The sequence below is a fragment of the Mauremys mutica genome, chromosome 4, assembly GCF_020497125.1.
Source record: "Mauremys mutica isolate MM-2020 ecotype Southern chromosome 4, ASM2049712v1, whole genome shotgun sequence".
In the NCBI taxonomy this organism is placed as follows: Eukaryota; Metazoa; Chordata; order Testudines; family Geoemydidae; genus Mauremys; species Mauremys mutica.
The window spans coordinates 44,029,164-44,044,840 of record NC_059075.1 but is presented as its reverse complement, the minus strand read 5'-3'; the positions used below and the strand labels follow the sequence as shown (position 1 = coordinate 44,044,840).

The following is a 15,677-nucleotide window of genomic DNA, read 5'->3' as shown; positions in this document are numbered from 1 at the left end:
TTTGGATTACAAAAGAAGTAGTCCAAGAGTTCAAAGATAGAGTACAGGGATTTAGGGTTCAGCAAACACACAGTTGTTTGGGGACTGTTTTACATGTTACTTTAAATCCACAGATAAAATATCAATGTAAGAGGAATGCAAGAGTGAGGATGGAATTTGGGAGGTGGGGGGAAATTACTGCAAGAAATAGGGAAATTTATAAACAGAAACTAAGCATATTCGATACAATCACAAATGCAACATAATTAAAAATGAGACATTGGCCACACAAGGGTTCATGCCATCAAACAGTTAAAGAATCACAATAATTTCAAGTTTTTCAATAAGAAAAAAAAAAGTTATCCTTCTAAAGTAAAGTAATCTTTGGATGTCAAAGGGCTAACTGTCTTTAAAAGGAAAAAACCCTGGCAGAACTTAAAAACCCACTCCCAAATTATGCAATTTCAAGAAACTCATAAAGGAAGGTCAAATTATGGGCATGAAAATTAAGTGGTTTTAGCAGACATTTTGAGCTTCAGCTAAAGAAAAGAGGAGTGGGCAAAACACTTGGCTAAACAAGTATCTTTCAGATTAAAAATCAATTAAAGATAAGGAGAGATAGTATCCTATTGAAGGACACAATTGCTGGGTTAACAGTGGGTTTAGTGTATATTCACATGCAGCATTTTAAAGACATTGTTGTAACACTTTGGGGACAAGGAAGTTATATGTGGAGGAGACTTCAGTTTGCACACTAATTCCTTACTGGGATAGATCTGATTAAACTGTTGGCACAGAGAAGTCAATGATGCGTTTGCTTCCTTATCTCCCCTGTCATTTTTAATCTCTCAGAATGCTGGTGAGAATTGCAACCAAGGGAAAGAGACTACACATTTTATTCACACCCTAAGCAGTTACATACAAGGATATATTTAATGTCAAAAATACAGGTTTGAAAAAGTATAACTATTATTAGGGGGGAACTGAACATATTGCTGACCAATGCCATTGAAAAAGCCCTTAGATATACACAGATGTTTTATAAAAAAGAGGAAATGAAAGTGATAGGCTTAAAAGGGATTCACTAGCAAAGCAATGTATTATTCCACAAATTAAAAACAGTCAGCCAAGAGATAGTTACACACACTAATGAAATTGCTACTTTTGCTTCATATTATCTCTATACCTGAGATACTCCAAGATCTAAGTTAATCAAAGATCTCGAAGTAGCAGGCTTGCCAAAGATAAGCAAAATTGACAAAGAAGTAACAGAATTTAAAAAATCTGAAAAGTGTCAAGTATAAAAAGTGGTAAAACCCCAGGACTTGATGGCTTTGCAATGTATTTAATAAGGAATTAGTGATTCCCTTGAGAAGTACCTTCAGTTCTACTGTGTTAGTGGAGGAACTTCCACAACCTGTGAAAGTAGCTACTGCAGTTGCTCTTTCTGAAGTTGAGAAAGACTTTGCCTTATGCAGCTCATATGGATTCATGGCACTGTTGAATCATGACAAAAGATTTTTAGCAAAAATACTAACCAGCTGATTGTAGTCCATGTTCTCAGTTTATATAAACCCAGCTCAAACTGGATTCATTAAGAACAGACAGTTATCAGATAATATTGGGAGAGTACTTGGAATCATTCAGTAAGCCAGATCACAAGAAGATCCATTTCTTTTGTTATCACTTGCCACAGAGAGCCTTCTATAGAAGAGAGTGGAACTGTTCAAGTCATGTCTCATTTGGACTTTGGCCACTAGTTCCTTAAATGGATAACTGCTCTTTGCACCAGCCCAAAAGAAGCTGAGCGTTAATGGGGTTACATCTCCCCTGTCTGAACTATCTAGAGGGACTATCAGGGTTCCCTCCCCACTCTGAACTCTAGGGTACAGAGGTGGGGACCCACATGAAAGACCCCCTAAACTTATCTCTACCAGCTTAGATTAAAAATTTCCCCAAGGCACAAATTCTCCCTTGTCCTTGGAACTGTATTGCTGCCACTACCAAGTGAGTTAGGAAAAGGACCACTTGGAGTTCCTGATTCCCCAAAATATCCCACTAAGCCCCTTCACCCCCTTTCCTGGAGAGGCTTGAGAGCAAACCAGGTGAGCACAGACCGGCTCCTTGGTTTTAGTGTCCTAAAAACCCAGTCAGGTTCTTAAAAGTAGAACTTTATAAAAGAAGCACCTCTGTAAAATCAGGATGGAAGGTAATTTTACAGGGTAATCAGATTCAAAACACAGAGGAGTCCCCTCTAGGCAAAACTTTAAAGTTACAAAAAAACAAACAAAAAAAAACAGGAATAAACCTCCCTCTTAGCCTAGGGAAAATTCACAAGCTAAAACAAAAGATAATCTAACGCATTTCCTTCCTATTACTTACAATTTGTAATCTTACATCTCCTAAAGCCATACCTGAACTAAGCATATATTTTCCCTGCCTGGTTCCTCACTGTCCCAGAGAGAACACACAAAGAGCACAAAAACAAAAACCTTCCCCCACAGATTTGAAAGTATCTTCTCCCCTTATTGGTCCTTTTGGTCAGGTGCCAACCAGGTTATTTGAGCTTCTTAACCCTTTACAGGTAAATGAGGGATTTTATGCTACCCTTAGCTGTATGTTTATGACAGGGACTAGGTAGGGATGCCTGTTATCTCCTTTATTTTTTGCACTGGCTCTTGAGCCTTTTGCACATAGGATAAGGAGCAATGAATCTATCACAGGAATAGAATTTGCAGGAACACATTAGAAAATATTACATCTGCATATAGAGTTTTTATTTAAACCAAGTATTGGTTTAAAATTAGTTTCTAAATAAATACAGGATTTTGGGGAAAGCATCTAGTTTTACAGTAAATTATGCCAAATCTGAAATGCTAGCTATAAATTTCTATGCAGTGTTGTTGTAGCAGGGTTGATCCTAAATTATTAGTGACACAAGGCAGCAGAGGTAATGTCTTTTATTGAACCAATTTCTGTTGATGAGAGATGCAAACTTTTGAGCTGACAGAAGATCTGTGTCAGCTCAGAATCTTGTCTCTCTGACCAGCAGAAGTTTAGCCAGAGACTCTGAAAAGTCAGTCATTTAGAAAACATCTGGGTACAAATGGGCAAACTAAGATACCTGGGAATTCAAATCTCAAACCACCTAGAAGAGCTCTATGAATTAATGTCAAACCACTATTTCAGCAAATGAAGAAGAAGAAGAAAAAACACAACACAACAGACCTGGAGTGCTAGGGAAAATATGCAGTTTGATTAGGAAGAACAACATTTTAGGTCGGTCTGGTATGATTTATTCTTGACAAGTTCATGTTGGCTATTACTTATAAACCGGTTATGTTATCCTGTAGGTGTCTACAAGTTGATTGTTTAATGATTTGTTCTAGTATCATTCCCAGTATCAACGTTAGGTTGACTGGTATATAATTCCAGGTCCTCTTTGTTCCCCTTTTTAAGATAGGTACTGTTTGCCCTCCTCCAGGACCTCACCTGTCCTCCAGGAGTTCTCAAAAGATAATCTTTAGCCAGTTCAAATATTTATTCGTTTCTTTAAGTACCATAGAGTGAATTTCTTCAGATATATTCATTTTGGCAGAGCCTGACTTATCTAAATATTCTTATACCTGTTCTTTCCCCATTCTGGCTCACTGTTCTTTCCCCCTTGTTAATATTGTATTAAGTATCTGGTCACAATTAATCTTTTTAGTGAAAAAAAGCAAAATAGGGATTAAAAACACCTCAGCCATCCTGAGGTCATCCCATATTAGTTCTCCTTCCCCACCACGTAATGGGCCTACACTTTCCTGCATCTTCCTCTTGCTAATATACATTTCCACATTCTTTCCCAAAAACCCGGTGACATTGCAGTCTGTGTATGCCCTAAAATTAATCAGAACGATCAGGGATAGAATTCAAAACTAATAATGCAAGTGGAGTGACAGATTTATTCTATTTTACATAAAAAATCCACCCTAACCCTGTGAATGGAGCTCCATTGACAATGACATTGGCCAATTTACATAGCAGAAAGTTTGGCCCTTCACAATATACTTGTTTTCAGGAAACAGAGAAATAAGTATTTAGTAACAGGACTGAGTTGACTTTTGGTTAATATTTGACTAGGTCTCATTTTAATGACATCCAGTGTTTATTTCATGCAGAGAGTGTAGAATCAAGTTATAATAATAAGACTATTTGACTTATTCAAGGCTACTTGACACTGCAGAATGTAACTAATAATATCCTACAGTATTATAAAATACCAAGACCTTCACACACAGACATTTTGTTCAATAGAAAAATCTGTTAAGACAAAAACGTGCACAACTAACAAACAGACTGGCGTGTCCATATAGGAAAGTCTTACTCACACAGTGTTTTATATATTTGCTAGGATGACCAGATGTCCTGATTTTATAGGGACAGTCCTGACTTTTGGATCTTTCTTATATAGGCTCCTATTACCCCCAACCCCCGTCCTGGTTTTTCACATTTGCTGTCTGGTCACCCTAATATTTGCTTAGTCCAAGATCAAAATTTTTTGCAATGAGAAATAGTACTGGTCAGAAAACAATTAACAAAAAATGGCTCTGTCTTTTATTCTGTATCAGAATGTTCTTTAACATACAAGACAAAGCACGTAAGATAGCCAAATGATGCACTCCCCACCCCCCAAGATGTCTCTAGCTATTTCAAACCAATTAAAACCCTTCAGGATCTAGATAGATAATAGAATATTGCTGCCCTTTAGCCAATGCAGCTAGCCAGCATTCAAGTTCTTGCCAGGTTGCTTTCTTTGGAGTAGATATCGATTATAAAAGTCAGGTATTTCTTTGGTGCAAAACATGTTTTTTAAAAGTAGCTACACAAAGTCCTGTTTCCCTGAATACAGAAAGAACAAACAGGTGGGAGATTTTGTCCAGAAATCCAAGCCTGGCTTTTCAGCGAGTACTTCTTCCAGAAGAAGTTGCGTCTCTTGGCTTCCTGCAGGGTCACACACTGGTGCTTCACTCACTGTCCACTTTCTGGCTCCTTTCACCCACAGACACACAGCTGCAGCCAACTGATGCCCCAATCCTGTATTTTCAGTCAGTCTCCAAGGAAACCCAAGGGGCAAAATGGCTTAACTTAGGGGAGGCCGAGCCATGTGTTGGGCAGTGGCTTCTACAATTTCAGTACCACTATACAGAGGCATTTAATTGCTCCTTCATTTCGTTTGAGTGAAGAGTGCTTCAGATACCCATCAACTTTTAACAGGTCTGTGATTGATGGCCGCCATTAACACCATCCAACATAATATAAAAGAACATAGAAATATTAATACAGCTACAACTAGGATTTTTAAAGAAAGGCTAATGGTATCTAATGCAGTAATACTTATACAGTGGATTTCATCTGAGGAATTCAAAGTTATTTACAAAAGATAGATATGCACCCCTCCCCTTTTTAAAAAGTAGGATTTGTTGACTTTAATATTATATCTTCAGAGTCATCTTTTGGTCTTCCACAATAAACAATTCAACTTCCTCAAAGCCATCAGATGGATTGTATTCCATTTCTAGCTGCTTGTCAGACTATAGCTGTTGCCAGTTATTTTGACTCAGAAATACAACTCCTCTCCAAAGATGGGGGCATCTTGGACCCAAACTTAAACATACTACTCATGAAGTTACAGTACAAGTAGCCCAAAGCTGCAGCACTTCTCCTAAGTACAATTTTCACATCTGCTACTGATTTGTGTAACCTTGGGCAAGTCACTTGATCAGTCTTGGTCTCACTTCACCCAGTTGTAAACCCAGGCTAATACTGCATATTTACTTTGTGGATATTTAAATACCTTGAAAGCCTTGGATGAAAGATGCTACATGAATGTTTTGTATTACAACAGTTATACAGTGTCATGGACTCAATCCCATTATAAAATTATTAAGGAAAAGGAGTACTGTTTGTCACAGAAAAGCCAATTGAAGTAGGTTTAGTGACATTAAAGAAACTGCAATACAGGTAAAGTGGAATGATGTACAATTCAAGTGGAATCCAAAATATCTTTCCAATTTACTTTGTAAAATGCCAACCTCTGCCTAGATTTTAAATCATTAATCTTAGTGGTAAATCAACTTCAAAGTCACCTTCGAAGAGATTTTAGGAGAGAATGACACTTAGTATATATTGTACATGCTCAAGGGTTGCAAGCCAGTTCTCCTCTGCAAGAAAATCAAAATGAAATTACCTGCCATACCACAAATGGCTACTTGACAGATGAGCCCTCATGCCCATTATAACAATGGAACACTCCCAATCACAAATGTAACTCCTATGTTAAAAAGAAGCAACAAAACCTGTGAAAAAAGCAGGAGGTAAATCAAAACAATATTTGAGCAAGTTTATACCCTAAATATCTAGGGTCTATCTTAACTGAAACTTGTGGATTTATAGTACTTTTTCTACTTCAATTGTGTGAAATATCTATTGCAAATACATTTTGACTTAGCACAGACTTCAAAACTTGACTATGTGGAAGTCTTTTTACTTTAAGACTGCACCTATTTTGAAATAATTGGACTGATTACAAATCACCAGAAGAGGTTTTTTGTATGGAGTTTTCCATTTAAAAAAAAACCAACAACAAAATACGCATGCACTCTAACGTAAAAAGATTAAAGGGGACAGGGGAAAATTAAATCAAAGCCAGAATATATGAAAAGTGTATGAAAGCACAAAAAAAAATCAGTAGAGAATTGGGTTTCCAACTCTGGACTTTAGAATTTGGCCCATCACAGCTGGAGTTCTCATTCTTCCAGGACCCATGCGAAGTATGGAAGGGCAAACCACACCTTAAAGAGAAAGTCTTGTGGGCTCTTTCCCTTCCTATTTGTAATGCCACAGAGGCCATCTCTCCCTTACCATTCACAAGTGAATAACATCCCTGTTCTAACTACAATAATCATTGCTGTGGAAAAGTAGTATTAGAAAAAACATTTAGAATCTGATTTTCTGAAGTACTAACTGTCCCCAGTACTCACTGACTTCAATGGCTATTGTGGATTCTCAATACCTCCAAAAGTCAGACCTGCAGGATATTTAATGGTCAAAAAAGCAAACAGGATGTTAGGAATCATTAAAAAGGGGATAGAGAATAAGACTGAGAATATATTATTGCCCTTATATAAATCGATGGTACGCCCACATCTCGAATACTGGTACAGATGTGGTCTCCTCATCTCAAAAAAAAAAAAAAAAAAAAGATATACTGGCACTAGAAAAGGTCCAGAAAAGGGCAACTAAAATGATTAGGGGTTTGGAACGGGTCCCATATGAGGAGAGATTAAAGAGGCTAAGACTCTTCAGCTTGGAAAAGAAGCGACTAAGGGAGGATATGATAGAGGTATATAAAATCATGAGTGATGTGGAGAAAGTGGATAAGGAAAAGTTATTTACTTATTCCCATAATACAAGAACTAGGGGTCACCAAATGAAATTAATAGGCAGCAGGTTTAAAACAAATACAAGGAAGTTCTTCACACAGCACACAGTCAACTTGTGGAACTCCTTACCTGAGGAGGTTGTAAATGCTAGGACTATAACAGCGTTTAAAAGAGAACTGGATAAATTCATGGAGGTTAAGTCCATTAATGGCTATTAGCCAGGATGGGTAAGGAATGGTGTCCCTAGCCTCTGTTTGTCAGAGGATGGAGATGGATGGCAAGAGAGAGATCACTTGATCATTGCCTGTTAGTGGCCAATGCCCAGAGGGAGTGGACCTGTCGGTAGACAGAATACTGGGCTGGACGGACCTTTGGTCTGACCCAGTATGGCCATTCTTATGTTCTTATGTTTAGTCCAATAAATATTTTATCCTTTTTAAAAGGATAAATTTCATTTAATCTCTCCCTCCCATTTCTTTCTCTCTCCAACACCAGGGAGGAGACCCAACATGTGACTCACTAGCTTTATAGGAACCACCAGCAAGTGCTCCAAATATCATGTTTTGGAAATCTCTGCCATAGCATATTGTACTTGTTCTGTACGCTCCAATTTTGCTGATGGAAGTGTCTATGTATTAAATTCAAATAACTCAAAACATACTATATTTGTTACCAAAATGTCTTTCTAGAAAGTCATAAGAACTAAGATATTAAAATATGAAAGATTCTGACATCAGTGGTATCCTTCACAGCTGCTGACTTAAGTTTTTGCTTGAAACCCTCACAATGCAACCCAGGGCTCCTGCTGAGACAGTGTACCTCCACACTGCCCACAACACAGGCTGTGCTTTCAAGGTATAACTGAGCCTGGGAAGCGTGTGCAATGTTGTTATAGCTGTGTTGGTCCCAGGGCATTAAGGAGATGAGACAGGCAAGGTAATATTTTTATTGGACATACAAAAGTTGGGCCAATAAAATTACCACCTCACCCACCTTGTCTCCCTGGGAAGAGTATATATACACACAGAAACAGTGCAGACCAGTCAAGTCATTAGACAAATAATGAAGCGCCACACACATTTCGAATAGTTTAGGGCAGTGATTCCCAAACTTGTTCCGCCGCTTGTGCAGGGAAAGCCCCTGGTGGGCTGGGCCAGTTTGTTTACCTGCCACATCTGCAGGTTCAGCCAATCGCGACTCCCAGTGGCCGTGGTTCGCTGCTCCAGGCCAATGGGAGCTGCTGGAAGCGGCGCAGGCCAAGGGACATACTGGCCACTGCTTCCAGCAGCTCCCATTGGCCTGGAGCAGCGAACCGCGGCCACTGGGAGTCACAATCGGCCAAACCTGCGGACACGGCAGGTAAACAAACTGGCCCAGCCCGCCAGGGGCTTTCCCTGCACAAGCAGCAGAACAAGTTTGGGAACCACTGGTTTAGGGAAAAGAAAGTCAGCAAGATATTAAACAGACATAACACAAGCTGTGCAAACTCCTCAGAGTATTGCTTTACTACTATAGCAACTGCCACACTGCTTGATGCCACTATAGCTGTACTACTGTGAAGCCAACATAAAAGCATGGCTAAGCGAGTAGGAAGATTCCCCTCTGATTGTCATGGTACAGGATTGCCTTCCTTTGCCTATCCCTGCTGGCCAATTTATATTTTACTGTGTTATGTTTTTCAGCAGCATCTAGTTCAGGGGTGGGCAAAGTACCCTCCTGCCTGGCCTCCAAGCTCCTGGCCCCCCAGCCCCTCCCCTGCTGTTCCCCCTCCCCCACAGCCTTAGCTCGCTCTGCTCAGGGACGGCTCCAGGCCCCAGCACGCCAAGCGCGTGCTTGGGGCGGTATGCCATGGGGGGCGCTCTGCCGGTCGCCGGGAGGGCGGCAGGCGGCTCTGGTGGACCTCCCGCAGGCACGCCTGCAGGAGGTCCACCAAAGCCGCGAGACCAGCGGACCGCGGGACCACCAGACCCTCCGCAGGCACACCTGTGGGCAGGGCCGGCTCTAGGATTTCTGCCGCCCCAGGCAGAAAACAAGAGCGCCGCCCCCCCAGCGGCGCGGAGTGCAGCCCGAGCCCCCGCCACCCCCCCCAGGGGCGCGGCCCGCGGCCCCCAGTCCCCGCCCCCCGAGCGGCGCAGCACCGCCCTAGCCCCTCCCCAGCGGTGCGGCCCGAGCCCCGAGCCCCGGCCCGCGGCCCGAGCCCCCCCCCCCAGCGGCGCGGAGCGCCGCCCTAGCCCCCGCCCTCCTCCCGACCCGCGCGGCGCCCTGCCCCCGTCCCCCCCAGCGTCCCGGCCCGCGCCCCCGCCCGCGGCCCGGCCCCCCCCCCCCCGAGCGGCGTGGCCCGGCCCGGCCCGAGCCCCCGTCCCCCCGGCGCGGAGCGCCGCCCTAGCCCCCGCCCCCCGCCCGAGCAGCCCGAGACCCCCCCTCGAGCGGCGCGTAGCGCCAGCCAAGCCCCCGCCCCCCCCGAGCGGCGAGTAGCGCCAGCCAAGTCCCCGCCCCCGCCCCCAGCGAGCGGCGCAGCGCGCCGCCCAACCAAAAAAAACAAAACAAAACCCCGGTCGCCGCCCCCTCCCAAGGCGCAGCCCCAAGCACCTGCTTGGTAGGCTGGTGCCTGGAGCCGGCCCTGCCTGTGGGAGGTCCACCGGAGCCGCCTGCTGCCCTCCCGGCGACCGGCAGAGCGCCCCCCGCGGCATGCCGCCATGCTTGGGGCGGCAAAATGTCTAGAGCTGCCCCTGGCTCTGCCGCTGGCGCAGTGCTCTGGGCAGCGGGGCTGCAAGCTCCTAGGGCAGCGCAGCTGCAGAGCCTGGCCTGACCTGGTGCTCTGTGCTGTGTTGTTGTGGCAGTGGCTGTAGCACCGCCAACCCCCAGTATTCCAGGCAGTGCGGTAAGGGGATGGGGGGGGTTGGATAGAGGGCAGAGGAGTTCGGGGGGGTGGTCAGGGGGCAGTCAGGAAGGGGGGGGCAGCAGGGGGCATTCAGGGACAGGGATTCCAGGGGCACTCAAGGGACAGGGAGCAGGGGTGTGTGGATGGGGCAGGGGTCCCAGAGGGGCCAGCAGGGAACAGGGGCGTTGGATGGGGCAGGAAGTGAAGCCATCCCCCAGATGAAATGTTTTGACAGAAATAACGACATCATTTTGTAGCAGTTCAGTGGGGGGAAAATGGCTCTGGAAGGGGGAAAAACAGGAAACAAAATTGACTGATAAGCAATAATTTTAGTTTTCCAACAAAAGTAAAAAACTGGAAGTCTGAGGAAAGCAGACACTTTCCATGACCTTTTTTTGTTTAGTCATAAACCCAATTCGTCCATCAGAAAAAGTTTAGACAGAAAATGTTTGGACAGCCCTCCCAGATGCTCCTTCCTCTGAGACCAGCCAATGATGCAGGAACTCCAAGCCACTCTGAACCTCTGCCCTGTGTTCGCCAGCAAAGTCAGCCCAATTAGAGCTACCGTTGGGTGAGTGTGGTGGAAAGAGAAGGGTTCCCTGCACCATCTGCCTCCCCTTTAGCACACCTGAACAGATCCAGTCAGAACTTGGCACAATTAAAATATCTAGTAAATACAAACAGACAAATGTGGATTTTAATCCCTTTTCACAGCTCTACAAGAAATGTTTTAGAAACAGGCCTGGGAGACTTTGAGTAATGTGCTATAATATAGATCTCCAGAATCACCTCACTCTTGTATTTACAATAATAATAATAATCCCCTATTAAGAGTCTGGAGTAGAGCTAGGAACTCCTCAGAAATATATTAATAGTAAGAATTTAGTTCAACTGATCTTAACAGAAATTTCATGGGCCAGCTGGAGATGGAGAATTCCAGTTCTGCCTGAGACCACAAGAACTCCACACACTATAACTGCCTATCATCAGAACTCATCTGGTAATCATAATGAGGTATACTTATACACATTAACTCTTTCATGAGTGTCACACATATAATTACACTGCTATTGGCTCCTTAGAAAAAAGTGACCTATCTGCTTTTGACCCAAACTACATAGCGTGCCATTGTTGCAAAATGCTTACATAATATTATCAGCCTAGTTACTGAAGTAAAGGTCATTTCTGTTTAACAGTGATAAAACCAAAACTGGCTTTTTAAGCACAAATAAAGGGAAATAAAGAAACAAATATACCAATCTTATTCTTAAAGTCAGTCAGGGAAACAAAAGGCATTTATAAACAGCATGATTTATAGATTTATACATTTCCCTGCTTTTCTCCAAGGAAACTTGTATGCAAAATAAAATAGTCACAACCAGATTTACTGTCAGACCATCTTATTTAAATGTTAAATTGTGATCCAACCTGGCATGTGATGAGAAAAAAAACACTGTCTGGTTTCCTATCTGTTATCCACACACACACACTGAAGACTCAAAGCTATAATCAATGTGTTTTATTGTTTGTCTCTTTCACTGAAATTTGAGGGGCTTCATGTTCCTCATGTAACCCTGAGGAACTCACTTGTGTTTCTAATTAATCCCTTTCCCCACCCCATTACAGCCCTTCAAGTCCTGAGTCACACATTTCCAACTGAAGAGGACTAGCTGGAACTCATTATTAGTCAACTCACAGACAGATTGTCATGAGGTACCTCCCTCTGCAAGATCTGAGCAAAATGCTGTTTCAGTTTAACCAGCCTCACTCAGCCTAAGGTAAAAACTCAAAACTGGAAATCAAATATGGATCTCATGAACACCAAGGCACAAGCTAGAGAGATTGGGCACTCAGGCTCCCATTGCTCAAAAACAGCACCTTTGGCTCAGAAGTTTGTGGTATTCAGTTCTAGGAAGTCCAGTTCTCCTTAGCCAGAAGAATTATGGCTGTAACATGGGACATTGAAGATGCAGGGATTTAAGGGGAGGTTTTTTCAAAAACGCAAAGCAGTCGAGCACTCATCTCACGCTGAAAGGGCCTGGCCTGTGAGACAAAGTGGGAATTTTCTGTAATATTTTTATGACTCCTATGTGTGCCTCAGTTTCCCTCTGTACTTTGCATTGCTACCCAGTGGGGGCAAAAAGGTAACACTGCTCCTGGCACAGTACAGGAGAGATGAGGTGTATGTGTCACCTTGCTGTCTGGATGGAATGAATAAGTCCTAAAGAACCCAATTGAAACTGTCCCTAATCAACAGAGGATCCAAAAAGACAATGAGACCTCCCAACGGCTGAGCAAGCAATGCTTAACCATGGGAAACCCCACCAAGGGGAACATGTGAACTCAGCTGGAGAACAGAGGGGGAAGGGTGTCAGGGGGTGGGAATATGGGCTGCCCTTTGGATGAGTTAAGCATCTCTCACCTGGGCCTAAGGACAAAGGAAGTGAGACATGAAGATATGGAGTCCATAATAGCTTGGGGTTAACTACACTAGTTTGACCAAAACAGACTATGGCTTAACCTTTGTATCTCTTTGCTAATTTCAGGATTTTTAGATTCTCTATGCCAAGTGACTAATAAATTGTTACCTTATTTTGAAAGTGGTGCCTACTGTCACTGCATATTCACTGGGAGCATTGCCCAGAAGAGATACAGTACAAGCCTCCCAGAAGAGTCTGATTCAACTAGATTCACAGCAGGGAGCGAGATAGTGATCACAGGTGCCTAAAGGCCCAGTCTTGGAGGTGACAGTCCTGCCCCTGCGGAACTGAGTGCATCTTTGGGGCCCAGCCCACGAAAGAGGTGGTTCTCAAGGAAATTGTTAAAGGCTGGGGCATAGACCAGAGTGACCCTGGGGATCTGTGACATTCTGCATCACTGAAGCCCCAAGTCACTGGAAGTTTCACCAGAGACCTCAATGAGAGAAAAATCTGATTCTTAGAATGGGGAAAATGAGAGTCAGGTGTAATCCTCAGGGCTCCATCAGGAATATGCCTGGCAAGGAAAATTAAAGGTAAGGGAAATATTTACTGTTTTATAAATAAGAACTATTTCTCAATTATTTGGTAACATTTATAAGCCATTTTAGCACATAAAGTCAAATATCTGAGGAAAAAAGTGCCCTCACTAAATTCAGATTAGATTCTGAATACCTATATTGTCTAAAACCAGTGGTTCTCAACCTATTTACCATTGTGGGCCACGTATGCGGCTCACAATGCGTTATGTGGGCCGCATCCAATACTATCTCTATGGCTCTGAGCATGTCACATGGGCCACAGCTCTGTGCTGATGGGGCAACAAGTGGCCCACAGGCAGAGGCCTTAAAATGCTGTGCATTACAAAGCTGTTTGTGTTTCATTCCAGAAGTGGCTGCATTTCAATGTTAGATAAAGTGAATCCTCTGTTTATTTTGTAAACTCTGTTGGGATACTCCTTCAGAATGATGGGCCCTAAATAAATGTAAGATCCTGACCATCATTACTTTACTAAAATATGATAAATTCATACTGCATGGATGGATGTTCTCTAGATTGTAAGGTACTTGGGAATGGTCTAGATTTCTGGTCCTCTGCCATAGAGAGTTTCAGGTCAGTGTTTAATAAAATAGCATTTTTATGGTAGATCCCATTTTGCATATGGAAGAGATGCTGACCATATTAAAAACAAAGCTCATGTTGATTTCTATATAGAGTAGTCATTTGAATCATTGTGTAAAGAAAGTCCTGAAGAGATCCCATAAAGCATAATATTAATAGGCCAGCAGTTTCATATTCCCCTCATGTTCTTGAGATGGGTCACATAGGACCAGGTTTTCAAAAGAGCTTAGCATGTGGTCATGTAAGTCTAGGTCCTGTTGAAAAATCCAGCTATAAGCATCACCACCTGGATGGTGGTCACTTTTGAAAATATAGCCTCGGTTGTGGGTGCTGAGTACTCAGAAAGCTGGCCCTGTGATCTTTTGAAAAATCTAGCCTGATGAATACATATATTTTGCCTGTTACCGAAGGCTTGTGTTGCACTATTTTAGAAAATGAAAGGGGGTTAATTATTAATATTGTATTCTATTTCTGTATTTTTCTGCAGTTTTTCTTTCTAAAATTTAGATTTATAAAATAATAAGAGGCAGCTATGTGAAGACTCTAGGTGCCTCTGACAAATGCAACAATGAAAGAAAAAAAACTAGTAGCAACTTACCTGGTCCAGCTTCAGGACCATCTACTGCCTCCATTTTCCAAGCCTCCTACTAAGTCACAAGAGTCTGGTTAACTCTGGAAGAAGCAAAGTCCAAAAGAAAACATCAAATCAATGTCCGGGCCTAGACTCAGGCCAAGCCTGGCCCTTCTTCCAAGGTTCTGTTCTGTTCTGTTCCCCCTTCAGCTGGCTTCAGATTCTGGGACAATCCTTTCTTCCCCTTGTTGACAGAAGTAACTGCACCCCTTCACAAGGGAGCAACATAGGGAGAACTACACTCACCCTTTACTGTGGTCACTAACCAAACAAGCGTAATCAACTAGGTTATATACCCTGTAACCCAAATTTCACTGTCTTCATTTCCTAGTGCTCAGCTGGCCTCTTCACTGGCCCTTTCCTGGCTAGTCTCCTCCTTTGTCAGAGAACACTCACTCCCAGGTCTGACAAAACTGGTTCTGATTCACATGCTACCCCAATCACATGACCCTTTTATTTATTCCTTCCATCCAAAGAGGCAGACTAAACTTGGCACAGGTGAGGCTCAACCTGAACCAATTTAGAGGGCCAGCTCATCCTGTGACAAACCCTATAACATACATTACTTATGAGCCAGACTGCAAAAATAAGCCAACATTTCCCACTTCCCCAGATATCATCCTTAACAATACTTGCTTCTTCAGCAGCCCTCCCCAAAATATAAGCCTTGCAGTGTGCTCTGAATAATCAACAGATTTGGGGCAAGGCAGGGCGGGTGGTTTGGACCAAGTCGAGGAAGAAACACATTCCATAGCAAGGGGGACTTCACAAAACGTGTCCTGCCAGTGACCCCCTCTCCTTTATAGTAAGGGATATCCAGTTCAAGCACCTCTGCAGAACACAACTGTGGCTCTATTATACAGGGGAGAGAGGCAGTCTTGCCAGTAGGTAGGTGCTCAGTCACCCAGAACACAGGTGAGAAAAATCAGACTTTCCATCCTGTGGTGAATTGATATTTTGACATCTGTTTTCTTCCTAATCAGGAGGGAAAAAAATCAAAATATCTAAATATTTTATAGAAGGAAAAGGTCTGAACAATTTTGCATCATTAAACTGCATCTGACTAGGTACCATGGTGTCTCATCAGAGTTGCAGTTTAGATACTTCATGTCCTCAATCTTCCCTATGGATCAGGTTCCTTAGCTGGACTACATCTCCCC

The 15,677-nt window shown here is 43.0% G+C and overlaps 1 long non-coding RNA gene across 1 annotated transcript; it reads right to left on the bottom strand.

Moving 5' to 3' along the window:
* Nucleotides 1-4,522: 4,522 nt before the first annotated feature.
* LOC123369836 lies at nt 4,523-14,939 on the bottom strand. The gene is made up of 4 exons (XR_006579150.1): nt 14,814-14,939; nt 14,485-14,558; nt 6,212-6,320; nt 4,523-5,240 (listed from the first exon to the last, which is right to left on the bottom strand). It is a non-coding gene; the product is annotated as an uncharacterized LOC123369836 (long non-coding RNA).
* Nucleotides 14,940-15,677: the final 738 nt, after the last annotated feature.